Source organism: Achroia grisella, unplaced genomic scaffold, assembly GCF_030625045.1.
Source record: "Achroia grisella isolate CSIRO2021 unplaced genomic scaffold, CSIRO_AGI_Agris_v1 utg874, whole genome shotgun sequence".
Lineage (NCBI taxonomy): Eukaryota > Metazoa > Arthropoda > Insecta > Lepidoptera > Pyralidae > Achroia > Achroia grisella.
The window spans coordinates 5,463,499-5,481,193 of NW_026713051.1; the positions used below are offsets into that span (position 1 = coordinate 5,463,499).

The 17,695-nt window shown below is 31.5% G+C and overlaps 1 protein-coding gene across 2 annotated transcripts in view; it reads right to left on the minus strand.

Moving 5' to 3' along the window:
• LOC131853052 (proton-coupled amino acid transporter-like protein CG1139) overlaps positions 1-17,695 on the minus strand; it is a 42,922-nt gene that overhangs the window by 21,052 nt on the left and 4,175 nt on the right. The window contains exon 1 of one of the 2 annotated variants that reach the window (XM_059203845.1): positions 199-279. The exons of the other annotated variant lie outside the window; for it this stretch is intronic. The gene's annotated coding sequence lies outside the window, so the exon portion shown is untranslated. Of the gene's footprint in view, positions 1-198; positions 280-17,695 lie in introns of those variants that run through there. 2 annotated transcript variants of the gene reach the window in all.

The window sequence follows — 17,695 nt, forward strand, 5'->3', positions numbered from 1 at the left end:
TCGATTAATTCTAAATATACTGATTTGTGGTGAAGTCGTCGGTACATAGACTCCGTCTACATATGTCGAATACTATTAAAACAAATTCTTAAGTATATTATAAATAAATATTTTAAGCAATTGTTTCATATTTAAATAAAATTTCCTGCACAATAAATTAAATAACGCATTAATAATTATAATAACTGTGATTATTACCAATCCCAATATTTAGCCAACACAATTTATGGTATATTTTACTAAAAATCTGTGTTGTGTTCGGGCTGTTTACACAATCATTTAACTATATATATAAAATATATAAATCACTCAACACAAACAGTCGCTGTGGTTTACAGCGACTGTTTGTGTTGAGTGATTTATTAGCACTGTTATATGACAATGACAATATACGGCGAATACACAGGAACGCCTAGTAAGCTCATTACTTAATATTATATTGACTGCAGCTAGCTCGAAGATGCTGTCAAAACAAAAAAGTTAAAAAGGTATGAACCTTGTCAAATACGAAAAGGATGTAAAATTAAAAAATATGAATATTAAATTATGACTATTGTTGTACACAAAGAATGTTATAGATTTAAGAACATGCTAGTTAATACATAGTCCTTATGTAAAGTAATTTAATTAGAATGCTATCTAGAGTAAGTAATTTAATGAGAATGCTATCTAAGTGTTACAAGTAAAATATTATTTAGAAGTTTCTTACAGGCACCCGAGTAGTTGACGTAGCCTTATAGTTTTTCACAAGAATTTCTTTCACTCACAACACTAATGCACTCAGGTCCAAACGTGGGCCGAGTTGAACGCGCACATTTTAAATGTATATATATTATTATATATTTTATTAAGTCGAGACTTCTTGAATGATACTCAGGAAAATAACTTTCAATAAATTTATGTGTTCAATATAAAATATAATTAATACCGAATTCTGTCGAGAGCTGAAATTTGTCTCTGCATTTATGTTGATGCGAGTGTATCGCAAGTTGTCTCCTTTAATAATGCAACCTTGCTCTAGAGTGATAACACCTGCACCACGCAGGGATTAAAGCGTCATTCCATCTGGGCAGAAAAAGCGAGTTGCGCATTCTTGACAATATGTGTAAGACGCATCTCTGTTGGGTAATTTGATCATTGTGTATCGATATCGATGTGTGACAATTAGATAAGTTTCAATTATTTACATGAAAAATTATTTCGGCAACTTTCATACCATGATGTATTTTATTGTTGTTTATGTTTAATTGAATACAAATATTTAAGTTTTCATACATTCAAATATCTTTTTCGATATTTGGAGCTAGATAATCTGACGTGGGAATTACTGTAATGGCAGTTTGATCCGTTATTTTAGGTAGTGGCAGAATATAATATCTACTTCATATTGTATGTTACTTATAATATGCAATTTGATATCAAATATTACGTTATTTTATTAGTTACTCTCGTGTGTTCTTGTTTCCTTTACCTCAATGGGAACGAGATACTCAGGGATTTTGTTTTCCGTTTGATTACTGTCATTCATCATTCCATTCATTAATAAATTATTGGTATAGTAATATTTTTTTAATAGTCTGTTGATTTGTGAACTAAATGGTTTTTAGTTTTTAAGGTCCTACTTGAAATTCTTTGCAGGGCCAGTGGCCTTATCTAATAGTAATTTACTTGAGTGCAAGTTATCTTCCATCAGTTGTACTATATTCCCACTTTGATGTCCTGTCTTGGTCTATTTAATTTGTTAAGTGTTTGTAATGTATGTAGGCATTGTTCAGAACATCAATCATCGTTATCATCAATTTCCAAATATCTCTATGCATCTTCTCTGTAAATTGCTATCTGGTAACATAGTTGGTATCTCTATGGGTCTATCTCGGAGTGAGTGGATCTGATAATACTGGCCTACCCACTAAGAAGTGATCAGGGATTAAGTACTGTACATACCATAATATATGTCTATGTAATTTGTTTAGTTTGACCGCGCGGTATCCACACAGCGCATGTATCATCATAATAAAGAGAAGAAATAATTAGTCGTTAGAAGCGAATTCGTTGGAAATGAATTCTACTATATACAGATTTTTTTAAAATACATTTGTAATATATGTACATACAAAACACCCAGACAGATACAAATAATCACTAATACCAATCTTTGCACCTTGTGAGGAACCGAACCTGCGACCATCCGTTATGTAGAGTTGTAGAGCTAAACCGATATACCACTGAGGCCGACAATAATATCATTAGCAATTAGTAAATACTCAGAACGGAATGTACCTTTTATTTAATGAACAACATATATCATTATAAACCAATTGTAGTGATCATCCCCTATATCTACTCCTAAGTAGTAAGTAAGGTACTAATGGTATCGAGTTAAGGAACACCTCACCTTATGTAAGAAGGGTATTTAACTGCTGGCAGGTAAATTTTTGTTCCCCAAGTAATTTTTTCAGATGTTTTTTCTTGGTGCGGACGCTGGAAAACAGAAGACCCCAGCGGAAGGCAAATAAGGAGAATTGAAATACCATGTAACACTTAACTCTGAAAGTTCATCCATCAGCTCACATCTAACAAAATATCACTTTTCTGTATTCCTTTGTACTGTCAAAATTGATGCCATTGTCACTGTACATGCCTGTTGGTGTGGCGCGCCAGCACAGAAAAGTTTTAAGGTAGCAAGAAAAGTAGCAGTGCTCAAACCACACACTAACCAAGTGTACACCTATTGTTCTGCAGCATACAAATACAAATTATATTGCCCTTATAATGTAAAGTAATGTGGACTCTATTCTCCGCTATTAGCCTCTCATTTGAGCCTTTGTGCGTGTAGAGCCGATACTACTAAAGTAGCCAGCTCCTCCAAGAAGCGCAGAATATTGTAATTATATTGACCTTAATAGTATTCATTCCTCTACCTTTATTGCACTTTACCTCCAGCTGCTGACCTCCCTTTAAAATCTACATCTGAATATGTAAATGATTTGGACAAAGTTACTGGAGCGAAAGGTAATTCGACATAAGCTCTGCTTGTTCTACAGCAACGAAATGTTGCACATCGTTAATTTTACCTTTTACTATTCTGGTACCAGTAAGTATTAGCTTAGTACGTAAATGGGCTAATGTTGTCGAAACTCTGGCATGAATAGTTTTAATATAAGCTTTATATATTAAAAATCGGTTATGTGTTGGTATCTTAAATTAATAAAACCATCCGCCAATACTCAATAAACCACTGTGATAAAAAAATGGTGTAATACTTAAACAGTTACTTCTATCTTCACGTTACAACTTTTTTGTAAAAGTAAAATGTCGTCATATAGTTATTAAAATATTATGATTTTGTTTCAATTCATTTAAAGTTGAATGTTTGCTGCATGTAGGTTTCTTCTTAACGCACACATTCTTTAGGTAACGTAATAACCAATTTAATACTCGTACAACGCATGTGAATTTTTTTTTAAAGTTCCTCTTTATATATAAACTATGTTTGAATGGTGTATGTTTGCCTGTTTTTCTTCTCCCTCATATGTCTGTATCTTCTGCTTTTTGTTCTTTTAGCTAATATGGAGGACTCCCACCATAATTATGGAAAATTAGAAAGCATATAAACCTAGTGGCAGAGTCTGCTGCATTGTCCCTTCATTTTGTATGTTCCCAATAATTCAGAGACATAAATAATATTCACTATTTCTTGTACTCTATTTTCAATTAATATAAACATATTTCCACAGCAAGATATGCCTTGTATCCAACACAACGTGATTGTTTAGTCCGCCCATCTGCATATATTGATAATCTGTTGAGGTATTCTCTATATGCTTTTTCATAGGTCGGACCATAGAGCACTGAATAATTCCATTTCAGAAGCGATACCACTATTAAATGGGTTTTATTTTTATAGTTTTTACATTTACAATGAATTACGTATGGGTTTTCAACATATATATATATATATATATAGATCTTTTTTTTATAAGAAATTTCACTTCATACTTTCTATTTCGAATTTTAGCCTCATACGTATGTTATATTTTGATAAAGAGCTACACGAGACTTATATAACACTTATATTGTCAAACTATTTACCTGCCTAGTGTTTCTCTTGAAACTACACGCATGGGGTTTTTCAAGAAGGATAAGTTTAGGGTTCTGACATAGAGCCATTTCAGTGCCTATTTGAATGTAAAAGTTGTCTATTTTTAAGTATAATTAAACTTAAAACTAAAAAGTATTGAAAATGTTTTTTTTTCTTACTTGTAAAATGTAGGACTTCGATTGAGCACAGCAAGTTGATGTTAGAAGTTACATATTTATGATTTTTTCTTATAGTATATAGAACGAATGAACGGCTCACCTGATAGTAAGTGATTACTATCGAGCACCCGCAATACTAGGCGAATTGCAAATGCGTTGACGTGACTGTTTATCAATGAACTCTCTGTGATATGGCTAATTAGCCGAATGTTATGTTAATAAATATTAAATGCAGTGTGCAGCTAACCTGAACAGTTTGCATAATGTATATATACAGTACAATTAGTTACCGTATATATATATTATTCAAAATGTTCAGACTAGTTAGTGCGTTAAAAATAATATGTAATCAGGTATTTCTTAGTTTCCTACAGTAAGCGTCTCCATGCACAAATCGTCACCCTCAGATTAAGAAAATAGAGTATTGAGTCAACTGGATAATTCTCTTATTTGCCGGCATATCACCCAACAACATCATTTCTCTTAAAAATATATTAAATATCAAACATTTTTGTAGTAACAAAACGAGAATAAATGTTATTAAAATTTTAATTATATTTTTGTAAATTTAAACTTAATTAATTGCGAAATAAATTAAATGAAATATGCGAAAACGACATCCTGCTTTTATTGAAGCGTTTGAAAAACTCAAAAGTGCTATTTGTCACATATATAGGTAGAGACTTAAATTCTCATGTGAATTTTGAAGTAGTTCTACGTTTAGTCGTAAGTGCTTAAGTAATATTTTTTTATTATTATTGTATAAAACAGTGTTTAATTTTTTTATTAGCATTTATAAAAGTATTAAAAATAATTATGTAAAATAAGAGAAACAGTTTCGGAGCGGAATTCGAAATAACATTAGATTAAATTGCACTTATTACTTCTCACTGAAAAATTTCGATTAGTTAATTTTAGCAGTAAATTGTTATCTATAACAATCCAATTGAAGTAAATTGTAAAGATATGTAAATAATGGTTTTATTTCCACGTGCATTCGACCTCGAACCTGTCGCCTCTGTTAATCGTTGTAGCGGAACTAAGTCGCGCCACAGATACACAAATGGACGCCAGCGCACGTCTATGACAATTAGATTTTTTTGTATAACATCTCCATACATTTCTCTTTAAAAAACCGACCTCATTGTATTTTTATAACACATAGACAAGTAGACAAAATACTTTTTTATTTTCATAACGTACATATCCTACTTATTTATTGTTTAATAAAAACATCCAGAGTTCTTTATACTCGTAAGTATTTTTATTTTTTGTGTAATTTTAGTAAACTGCTCTATATTTGTGTACGGTGATTGTAGTATGCGCTTCGATAGCATTTGGTCCAATTCATAAATTTAGATAAAATTTAGATTCTATTATTATGGTGTAATATTGTTAAATGTATATATGTACCTACATATAGGTATTATTGGCGATGCAGAGAAAGTTATAAAAATGAGAGTTTGTTAAGAGAATTTTTGTTGCCACATCCAGTAACTGTGATAATTGTATTATACATGAAAACAACTGAAATCTGTGCGAATGATTAGACAACTTAATATTTACTTATGGTTTATATGAATGTGTGTGTAACGTAGATTAAATCTAAACTATGTATGAAATGTAACAACTATTATATTTTTCGAGCTGTTTCTTGTTTCAGACAAACACAATCTGACGTCACACCCACTTCAGTGTGCTAAGGTGTGAAACCTTAATCGTATGCTGTATCAGGGCAAGAGTACTGATGCAGTATATGCAGGCAACGACTATGACTTTCCATCTGGTTTCCGTCTTTTGCTAATAGTAATGGCAAATACCTTTTACAGTTATAATACAATTGAAAGATAAGTGTATTGAAGCAATTACAGAGCTTTATAACGTCCTCAATTTGCTGCTGTGTAATTTTGGATACCTGCAACCTGAGATTGTTCTATAATCTTAATTATTAATGGTATAGGTTATAGGCGTAAGAAGCAGTACTCTACGGAACTCTACTCTATTAGTGCGTAAATGTAACAAAATTAGAGGAAGTATCACACTGTATTATTTAATAAGATAAGAGCCTATACCATTTCTATTTGCATTATCTGAATATCAAATAAAACGAGCACGCGTAAGATAGGTACACTGTATCCAGATACATTTCCATTCAAACGGAAAGAATTCTTAAAACTGTACAAACATCTATCGGGCGAAACGTGTACTTACCGTACATATTATGCCTATCCTCAAATTAGTTTACGACAAACCTCTACCGACCAGCGGACCGTTCTCAAATATACTCTTATACTTAAGATCATTACAAGTAAATCTTGAGTCTCACTTGGCAGAAATTTACTACCACATATTCGTAACTTTTATAATCGGTGGATATAAAATAACAATATGAATTCTGTGTAGTGTTATGGTGTACTCACATTCTGGTAATGTTTCGTGCTCACTAAAGTAATCTCAGCTGAGGAAAAATGCACCAGTCAATCTGATGGTACAAATCAGGATTTATAGTCATTTGTATAAAAGAATAGTATCACATTCTTTATGTGAATTTTTATACGTGCATGTAGAGTGACCCTGATTTTTTTAGAATATTAATCATATTGTACTTTATATCTGGATTTGGAGATGATGTTCTAATAATCTTAAGATTCTTTGTAGGTACTAAAATATACGTTATTTTCGGAGGGATGTAGGGTTAGTCTTAATCTCAGCACGTATCGCCAAGAGAGGGAAAAAATGCTAAAAAACACACGTCCATAATGAACGCTACTTTATTCGAATTGAACAACGAGTGTCTTCATATTTTGCATTACTGTCTACAGAACAATGTTTATCCATACCATAATCATAATTAGCCATCTTATCTGCACTGAGAGGCATAATACAATATTATTTGTTATTAATATATAGATAACCGACTTTAATATGTATCTTATAAAAACCAATCCTCAGCCATTTTTGTACTACTTGCTGTATATTGTAACTCCTAGTTACAATAGAATATCTCTATAAGGCGATATAACTGTACATGTACATTGGTTTATAATATCAATACGTACACATACATTGATGTCTGTGTACCGCCTGTGACTACCGGCACTTGCTATGTCCAATGTTGTCCTCTGAAGCACGAACGTATGATAATTAAATAAACACATAAATATTCATGTGAATAAGAAACAGTTAAATATTCTCAGTATACCAAAATAAAAATTAGTCATTGAGTTATTATTAAATTTTCGAGTTTTATTCACATTTTTTATATTTTTAACAGGGTCTTAACGTTGATACCTTTATTTAGCATAACTATATATTATAGATACGGAACGCGTTGCCAATCCGAGGACTACATTGTCGCTGGTGGGTGAAAGGGGTTGTTAGTAATGGGTTCACCCAGCAGGAGGCAGCAGCGCAACTCTAGTAAAATATAATTATAAATATGTAGGAAATAGCAAGCAGTATACTGCAGTTACCAGCATAATTAAATACCAGATTCGCCAATAGCAACTCGCGTAAAGAAGCGTTGCAAAAACGTAACGATAAGGAAACTGTAGCGTTAAGAGCATATAGTGTATCCGCGACGAGTCCTTGATGGGCGCACCAAGAAATGTTGTACTATGAAATAAATATACCTGCGATATTATAAATAATTTTTAATTCTAATTGGTTATAAACGATAGTTTTGCGATCTAGTAAGGACCGACAACACAGCTGCAAGCTAAGTTGTAGGTATATTTCGCAATTGCAAATATGAAATGAGATTATTCAGTTTTATAAAACGCTATAACAGAATTGTAGGCAGTAAGGTATATAGTATAGTACAGATAGTATATATAAGTATTTTGTTTTACATTTGGATTAGAAAATATATAATAAAATTTAATTAATAAATTTATCCACTTTCTCAACAGTTTCTCGATGGGAATTTTTAACTCCAATGAGAATTGTCTTACATAATTGAACCTTTGAATAACTATCAACAAATGTCAAAGTGATCTTATTAGTTCAGTTAACTGAACAAGTGCGTAAGTAAATATATTTAATAATTACGATTAATTTATTAATATAAATAATAACTTACTTGTACAATTAATTAACAATTGATAGATATAAAACTTTGAGGCCCATCAAGCTGATAAGATTTCAATAACATGAAATCATTATAAATTCTAAATAAGTATTACGTAAAATAAACGTGTTGCACAGACCACATGTACATAATGACATACCTACTCGCGACAACAATAGACTAGAACAAGACTCACTTACTGGTTTGTGATTCGCGGCTTCATATTTAGATGCCTATGCCTTTATGGCGGGAACCAGTCCTGTTGTGAATATACATTGGCATTTTAGAAAATTACGCGAAGAACAGTGTTCACAAATGTATATATTACACTGGGATTATAATAAATATGTTTTAATATATTAGTATTTAAATATAAGAAGTTATTGAAATTTTTATATATCATCAAATTCAACATGATGGGATAATCAAATTGTTGGTTTGGTTGGTTTAACCTCAAATAGACAATATAAAAATATATAAACACAGTCCTGAACTCCCAAGTCTAATTTACGAAAGTCATTTATAATAAAATATTAATAATTCCTTGAATTCCTAGAATTTTATATTGAATTACATATGTACATATTTAGGTACCGCAATAATAGATATTTGTAGTAAAAGTTACCAAAAGTTTACCAAACTTCGGTAGAGTTGTCGGTACAGGTACGGTCAAGCCGGCACGATCACTCGCCGATCTCGTGAATAAACGTGCTTGTCATAGAGGTAAACAACAGTAGGTATGTTCATTTTATTTATTCAGTCATCACTCAAAACTTCATAAGGAAAAATATTTATTTAAACAAGTATTTTGCGGGTAAAACACATCCGCACGCAGCGCCGGCGACGCTTTCGTCTTTAAAAGGTCAAATCAATTTATATCACTTCGTTTGATAAGATTTCTTCTGTCCCATTTTTTTTATTATTTAAAGTAAATATATATATATTTATATTTAGGCCACATCTTTTATAACTATTCCTGCAGCGTACACGGAATAATATTGTCCTATTTACTTTTTGACTCTCTAAATAGTAAAATTACTGAATTGTATGTAGTTAGTATATTAGTCCGTATAGTCACACCCATGTAAAGTGTACCTCTTCCCAAATATAAATATTCTTAAATACAAGTGTGACTACTTTTCGTCTGGTACATACAATGACGAAATTAATATTACTAGTGTATTATTTCAGTATTCCGTGGTCGCCACCATTCGAGCAATAAATGTCGTCAAATAGTATAAAACATAGCAAAAAAAAGCAACAATAAATCCACTGGGTACTCGTATAATAATTTTAAATGACATCAATACTATATTATGGCATAAATTTAAATTTGAAATTCTATTAGGTATCTACTTGCAAATGCAAAGCATATCTTTCAAATCTACATGAACCAGCTACAAGCTATGATAGCCATTACGATATATGAAAGCATTCAACATTGTCTACTTACTGTACATTAAAATTTGTGATTATTACTCAGTTTTCAACCACGACTATATTGGCTTGACAGATTTGCATAGCAGCTTTCGTCTTAGTTTACTTGAAATTTGAAACAAAAAACCAGAACTAACATACACGTAATCATATTTATGAATACTTATTATATTAACATAAGTTAAGTTAGGTATATAACCTCGATGTGGCTGACGAATTGTTTTGTGAGTAGTATACTACTATAGACTACAAAATAAAGACATAGTCCCCCAATTTTAGTTAAGGGTTGTTATTCTTTCTAAGGATTAATTATGTAGACTAATAGCCCTATTGCTAGCAATGTACCATGTCAGCTTTATCTCCACGCGGTACCCCTGGAAACCACCGGTACTCCGATGATCTTCCACTGGTGTTCCGCCAGCATATACTGCTAGCGCAGGCGGGATTAACATTCTATTATCTTCCATTAAAAAATACAACAAATGTATCTTAGATACAGTACCAAAGTAAAATCTATGATCTCAGATCTGTACTAAGGTTGGAACTTTCAATGTCTTCCGTCCGCGTATGTGAGTGGAATAATTATAACATATAATTATATATTATAATGTACGCCGCGGTGGCATCTGCCACTCTAATTTTCCTGTTGATGTGAAGTCTACTTATAACGTGATAGATAATCAAATCTATCGATACTCTAGTTCTTTAAACGGAACTATTTGAGAACCTGATTGATCTGAAATTTCATAGTAAGGACGCATGATATTGCCTAGAACGACTAATAAAGGAAAAAACTTTTAATCCTGCTTAAATTTTGCAAATTTAGTAATATAAACGATTATTTATTATTATCGAAATAATAATTAGTTGTAATCAAAGTCTGTGATGGTACTGAAATATAAATCAAATTAAACGTCACGCCTAATTGTGAAAATATGAAATGACCACAAGGTCATTTCATATTTTCATCGTAAATAATTTCATTTATCACTTATATATGTTGAGAGAAACAATAAACTATACAATAATACTATTATAAACATAACAAAATGTGTTCTAAAAGTAAACCTCTATAAAACGGTCGACAACATTGGGTTGTAATCGTTTATAGGTCTATTCTTGTGTTCTTATGTTCTTCAATTACCTAATGCAGTTAGTACTTATTTACGATGTAATAAATTCAATAAGATCATAAATTTATTACAATGTCTATCAGTACTGGCGCAGATAATAACAAGACAATTCAATAGTTTTCGTGAAACATACAAACTACTTATATAAATAAAATAGCAGGAAGCTACAATGTCATTTTCCGGATCATAAGTGTTGAATATAAACTAGTGGTTGCCCCGTAGTCGAATCTCAACCATATTTCATTTAAATTAAGAATAAGATTAAAAAATAACATTATTAAGGTTCCATTGTCAAAGACTATGCGTGTGTGTCAAATACATGATATTGTGTGTAATAAGTTTTTATTTAAAATGTATCATTTTTAAAAAAATATTAGAATTCTGTATCTAATATTTCTTTTTACTTCTTCTCTATATAAACTATAAGTGTGCGTAATTTCATACAGCTCCGTTAGCGCAATAATCGCAAAAGAGGACACAAAGTCTTTGTTTTATTTATAAAAATAGTAATCTATACAGAGTAGTGCGATGGGGAACTGGGTGACCCGTAACACAGGTTTTATCCAAAACTCATCCGGCAGCTGTCTTAAAACAGGTCCCAAAGTTTCCAGCGTATGTAAAATATTACTAATTTCAATATCTCTGAACTGAATTCATTTTAATAAATACAAAAACCATATAAATTGCACTATTATTTATTTGAATTTTACTAATATTATAAACTCGAAAGTTTGTTTAGTGAGGGACAAAACTCTACAATTAGTGATACTAAATCACGTTATGTTTTGCCGTATTATTCAATGTGTCATAGCATAGCACACACAGACAGGTCATCAACTCCCCCCACATGGGGTGAAGGTAGGAGCCTGGAGCCTATCTGTTTGCCCCGTCATCTACTCTAGGAACGAAACCCCCGGGATTAGAGCCATTTAATGAGCAAATAATTAGAACAACTTAATGATAAAGTCTACAATTAACAATTAAATATAATAATAATTTACAAATTATTATTATATTTATCCTAACTTAAGAGCTAATCCCATACCGGGGGATATTTTTAAAAGCAGCATATTACAATACACTACCTACTATGGCATATCTACCGGAGATGTAGGCACGGTGGTACAAGAGATCTCTACGTTTAGATAGATGAACCGAATGAGTAAACTTTCAGTGCAACATTTAGGTGAGTTGATTCACACGGAATGTGTAAACGACATGTAATTACACGTCGTCAACATATTCTGTTTGAATGTGAATTGACGTGCAATCCATGAGGAATAATGTTTCCAACAAACTCTCTGCAATCATAATCACTACTACCAAGTCACCTGAATGTTGCACTGAAAGTTTATTCATTCGGTGTATTTAATTTAGTACACGAATAATTTTACCTATATTTATTCATAATGCTGAAATTTGTTTATTATAATATAACATTACATATTTTAAATAGATTGAATTACCTAAAATACGAACGCATATTATAGGGGCACACTATATTTTTATATTTTGCTTTGATACCTACGAATCAATCAATCGAAATAATTAAAATTTAAGTATCTGTTTGTAATTTCAAATTAATGTAATTTCATTAAATGCAAATGAAAGTACATACCTAGTAGTAACAGTAATTACATCAAAAAATCAATTTAATGAAATTGATTCATTCTTATATGAAACGGTTGGACCAATTTTGGTGTGACTTTTACTTGCACACTTTTATTTATTTTAATAAACAAAAGTTAAATTCTACTCGGAAGAAGACGCGGGTAACAATTAGTAGTATAAAATGATAAAATCAACAGCAAATCACAAGATATACTAGTTTTAACTTTAATCTGTAGCCGCTAAAAAGTGAAAGGGTGCCCTGGTAGTTAAGACAAGTGTATGTTAATCTGCCGCTACCAATACGAACAACTGCACAGGAATTTGTAAATGCCTGTATTTTGTTTCGTCATTAAGTTATTAAATGATATAACCAAGCATTTAGCATTTTTGGTTAGCTAAGATAAAATAAATGTACAATATTCTACGTTTTCAATTGGCCTTCCGAAATAGCTGACGTACTGAAAAATAGAGACAGAGCGGCCTACGAGATAAACACTATATACACAAGCCTATATATTGCGTCAATACGCGCACTCCAACACTACGGTATGGATTGTTTACCGTGAAATTTCTTATCACTCAAAATCATATTTTGTTGTCATGGTAAACTCTAAAAACCTGTTTTTTCATTATTGTTGTGATAATTGCAAGATACACTGAAATATAATGATAATATGTCAACATAATTTACATAGCGCCATCTCGTTCCAAACTAACCAGAACTTGTGTTATAGGATATATACTGATATTATTTACGTTTTTTTTAATTCTTTTCAAAAGAGGAACGCTGTCATTATCTTCAGAACCTTGCGTAAAGAAATAATATTTGTACTAAATTAAAAATTAATATTATTTTAAAAACATACAAAATTGTACTGCTTCAAACAATACTCATTTATACAAATCTTTCTACAGTGTGAGGAACTGACCCCGCGACTATCGGAGGTAAAGTGGTGTACTAAATGACGTTGTCTGTATTGTCCAGGATTATTATTAAACTATGGTATCAGCTTGATCCATCTCTCTACATACTGAACTCTTTTTCAAGTTTGCTGTAAATCTCAAGTAAAATCGAAACATAATCTCAGCGGGGATGAATCTCATCGGTCGTTACGTACTCGTAAGTATCTACTCATTGTACTCGATTATCTCATTTATCTCAAACGATTTTGTGTCATTGACACCTTTTTCAATAAGTATACTTATTGGTTTACTCAACGAAGACCTTCGTATAACAAACAGTACCCTAATCTAACCATATATTGATTTCGATCTATGCGATAAATAATTCCGATGCGATAAAATTATCTCGTCTGTTTCTTGAATGGGAGATATTCAAGATTAATAATAAAAATCAACACGATATGATGTAACATTCAAATCAATACAGGATTAGATTAGAAACTAGGGACTGTCGCAGCATTTGAGGCGGAAAATTTGCGAGAATCAAACGATACGAATGTGACGCATGTAACAGCAACGGCAAATCGTCATCGCTAGGTATCTGTACCTAATCTCATCTCCATATACAGTCTTGCAAAATCTAGTCCCTCTGGCCACAGATGAGTCTTGGGTAGATGCAAAGGTTAATTTAATAAAGCAGGCATTAGCAGCGAAGCTTATATGTATGCCCTACGAAACATCGAGTTTAATGAAGTTTATCATTAGAGAGTTCTAGAGACATTATCGTTTAGCATTTAGTTGTTATCGTTGCAGCCATATCGTCAAAAAGAGTGTTTATGATTGTATTGACTATGGTGGCGATGATTGATAACATGGACTCACCGACTGCCTAGGTAGTCTAGCGGTTAGCACAGCAAAAGCTTAAGAATTTATAAATAAAAATAAAAAAATATTTGTGAGCCGTTTCATCACACTATATCCATCTGTATACATACATTTATTTTCATTACATTGCATTTATTAAACATTAAGATTATTTTAAATGCAGTTTGTTCTACAACATGCAAATAATAATGCAAATTATTATTCTATTGAAGTTGGTACTTGCTTCAGAACTTAATATACGAATTATGCTATTGATGACATCTTTGGTGGTCGAGCGGTTTAGTAAACTGCTTTAGTTTCGTTGGTCGCAGGTTAGATTTCTAGCATGGTACAAACATTTATACTCATTATTTGTTTGTTCTCAATCAGTCAGTCTGGGTCTTTTATATTTATATTATGCATATATTTACAAAAAATATATATATCTAAGTATATGGGTCGTATTAGTTCTATATCAGTGTCACCCATAACACAGCTCTGTTTGGCTTGAGACTAGATGGCGGTGTGTGAATTGTCCAAGGATATTAGTATAATCAACTCGTACTATACGTGTTTGGTGAGAGACGTCGCGAGTCATTGCTAGTGATGAACACTACAGGTACACAAGTCAATTATCATAAGCATTGAGTACATTAGTGGTCATGGAAAAACACGTGTAATGTTGACATTTGTGGTGGCAAACTCCAGTTTATTATTCACACACGCACTCGAAATACAGTAAAAAACAAATAATGACACAGGCTGTAAGATTTTCAATACAATTCATGAAATGTCTCATAAAAACATACCTACTTCATGTCAAGCACAAAATCCGTAACACTGCGCAAACAAATGCAAGACTGAGATCGTTGGCAATGTGTATAACATAATTTAAATTCATTCTACGTTTACCCATTATTGTGTCTAAACATACCAGGAAATTATCTTTACTTATGGTCATTAGGCACTAGAAAAAAATATTTAAGTCTATACCTATATTTATAACATCTCAGAAGAATTTACACAGCGCCACCTAGTCCCAAACTAAGCAGAACTTGTGTTATAAGACAACTTACCTAAATACAGAGAGATTTTTATTGTTAATACCCACATAATATACTTAACCCAGACCAATACAAACACTCATACTCATGAATACCTACAAATGTTTGTACCGTACCTATATTTTAAAATTACATATTTGAATGTATAGTCAAGTTTCATCGCGGATCTTCTTAATCAAACTTCGTAATCTCTAGTACAAATAGATATAAAAAATATTATTCGTATAGATCTAAAACAAATAAGTATATTATTATACCAGGGAAGTAATGATGTAATAATACATGAGAATTTAACTTGTATACTGCATATTGAATGAGTATAATACATGTGATCTCCACCACATTCCACCGTTATCGCTCGCATTGCTACAAGTCGCGTATTGAACAATTGGTTTCGCAATCAAACCCTCACTCGATTAATTATTAAAAACATAGCCTTTCTGTCGCTACCATACACAATAGCATACTAGTGGAGACTTGAGATGGGAAGCAATACTTTTAAGTATCACCATATTATGTTATCTGTGGTATCACCAACACCATATTTTTGACAACTATATGCATAAATACGTAATCAATTTAAAATTTTTGAAATATAGATTGTATATAGCGAAATATTGCATTACTTCAAAAGCAGTGTTCAAAATCTGATAGAAATAGAATTACGTACAATTTAAAAAATATCACGTAGAATTATTTTATTAATTCCAATAAAGACGTCACTAAAAAAAAAGAAAGTTACAAAATATTTTATACTTTTCATATTTAAATGAAAGATAAAAGGTAGGCGGTGATAGATATTTTTATATTTTTAACGAACGTTTTTGAGATATATACTATTTTCATTGTATTTCGTATTCGTTTATAATGAATATACACAATTATTATAATTAATTATATTAGCCCCGCCGCTGTACGATTAATAAGCATAATAGGGCAGATTTGATACTTGCGATAATATACTCCGCGAGTTTTTCTTCACATTTTTAATAAAATATATATTGTATTATTTATTTTATAAAGTAAATTTTAATAAATATTTCTTTAGTTTTTGTATGGTTTTAGTGAGAGGCACGCCTGCACCACACTCTAATGAGCGGAACCAGTGTGTATGGGTATGTATGTATAATACATTGCATAGAAATTACGTACAGCATTGATCTCATTCTAACCCTATTCAACAAGTCATTGAATATTGACAATGAACAATAACTGGTGATGTTATTTATATTGAAAACTAACAAAACATCAAGTAGAAATAAGTATGAAAATAATAACATTGGCGAAAACAAAAGTACGTACCAAATCATTTGATAACATATAACAAGTATACATAGTTCAGTAATATTTATATTATTTTTCATACCTAATCTGATTTTCCCAAATGTATACATTTGTACACTGCAACAGCTGTAAAAATATATGCATAAATAATACTGTCTCACCTTATAATAGCTTCGATTGAAACACAGTTAGCTTTGTTAACTGTTTTTCAGCTGAAAAGCGTTGGCATTGAAATTACAGGGTCTTCCGTAACTACAGGTTAATGTGATGACGTGATAATGTGATACTGTAGGTATGATAAGAAAACCTACATTATCCTTTCCAGTTACGTCTATAAAAAATCGACACTAACAACTTCAAAACTAGTGCATATATTCTAAAACAGATGAATTAATTAACGAGTAAAGTTTGCTAACTTTATTAACGTGTGAGGCATGGTTTACAACTGCTAATTGGATTTTTGACAATACATCAACATCCAACCGAGATTTCTGACAAGCAGAAAATTTTATAATGATGTATATATAGTAAAATATATACGCCATAAGTAAAGCCAAAATTTTCATATACTTATTTTCTAATGCATTGTTACTCTACAGTACTATGCCCCTTAACCTATATTTTTTGCCTTAGCTCAGCATCAACGAAAATACATTTTACAAAGCATACTGCATAGCACCTGAAATAGAGAGATAGAGGTACTACGACGTACGACTACTTTTATAAAAGTATAACAATGATTAAACACAGTTTTTTTTAATATTGACTAGATTCGAACTGTATTGTATATCTCTCTTTGTAAGTGGGTAACTAGAGTTCTTCTTTTAATCTATTTAAGAATAGTAATATCTATATCTTCTAACAGTACATTATAGATGGTTGTGGTAGAAGATAAGTGACAAAGAGCTAGAAGATAATCTATCCATAATTATTGTTCCTGTCTCAGTGTCCGTGAGCTGATTTATTTATATATTTGTACCACAAATCAAGAATCTGACCTTCTGCAGGTACCACTCATTTCACCTTGAACCCATGAACAAATCTATAGATTATTTCTAGTCATGGTCAAT